The sequence below is a fragment of the Arachis duranensis genome, chromosome 9, assembly GCF_000817695.3.
Source record: "Arachis duranensis cultivar V14167 chromosome 9, aradu.V14167.gnm2.J7QH, whole genome shotgun sequence".
Classification (NCBI taxonomy): Eukaryota; Viridiplantae; Streptophyta; class Magnoliopsida; order Fabales; family Fabaceae; genus Arachis; species Arachis duranensis.
In genome coordinates, this window is record NC_029780.3 from 9,495,847 (window position 1) to 9,496,895 (window position 1,049).

Consider the following 1,049-nt stretch of genomic DNA (forward strand, 5'->3'; position numbering starts at 1 on the left):
AATTATAAAAAACAAATAATTATTTATTATATATAATAATTCTTGGTATACATAGGATCGGATCATGTATATATTAGGATATCTATTTTAATTATGTGAGTAATTATTGTTATTTTTAATTTTTTATTATATTAGTAAATAATATTTAAAACTAAAAGAAAAAAATAACTAAAAATAAAATTTTCTTAATTTGAATAAAAACTCTCTTATAAATATAGTAAAAATATAAGATGTGATATAAAAAAAAGTTAATGCGACATAAATTTTTACTAAAAATAAAAATATTTTTTTGTTCATTTTTTTAGACACATAACTATTTTATTCAAAGTATAAATTTTAATTGATATTTTATAAACAAAAAGTAATCAATACAAAAATAAAACTTAAATAAGACAAATATGTTCTGAAAAAAATTAGAATAAAATAAAAACTCCAATTATAACCATTAATCATAATTATATGTATTTATTTTAAGATTTATACTTCGAAAATTTAGAATATTAATATTTTGTATTTTGTATTTTTTCAATTTTAAACTATTATAAATATTCGTTGTTCTCTAATAATAGTAATCTTTTTAAAAGAATAAACATAATTAAATAATTTTAAAAATATATAATGATTTTTAAAATAACAAAAAATGTACAATTACCTAAAATATATTATTTTTATGTAGCAATTGAAATTTAATTGTCAATATAAAAATTATATATAATATCCTATCATAAACAAATAAGTGGTTAATCAAAGAATTTAATATTTATATAATATAAAAAATAAATTAAAATTTGAGCATAATCATAGTAAACGCTCAAATTTAAATTTTTATAAATCAAATTTTATCATTATTTTCTTGAAATAAATTATACAATAAAAAATTCTTAACGCATTATTGATACTCAAATAATAGAAATAATATATTAATAAATAAAAAATATTATTAAAAGTTAAATATACAGATAAAAAATTATAACTTGCAAAAATATCTCTAAAATTTATTACATAAATATTAAAAGTCATGTATTTATATAAATTAAATTATATTAAAT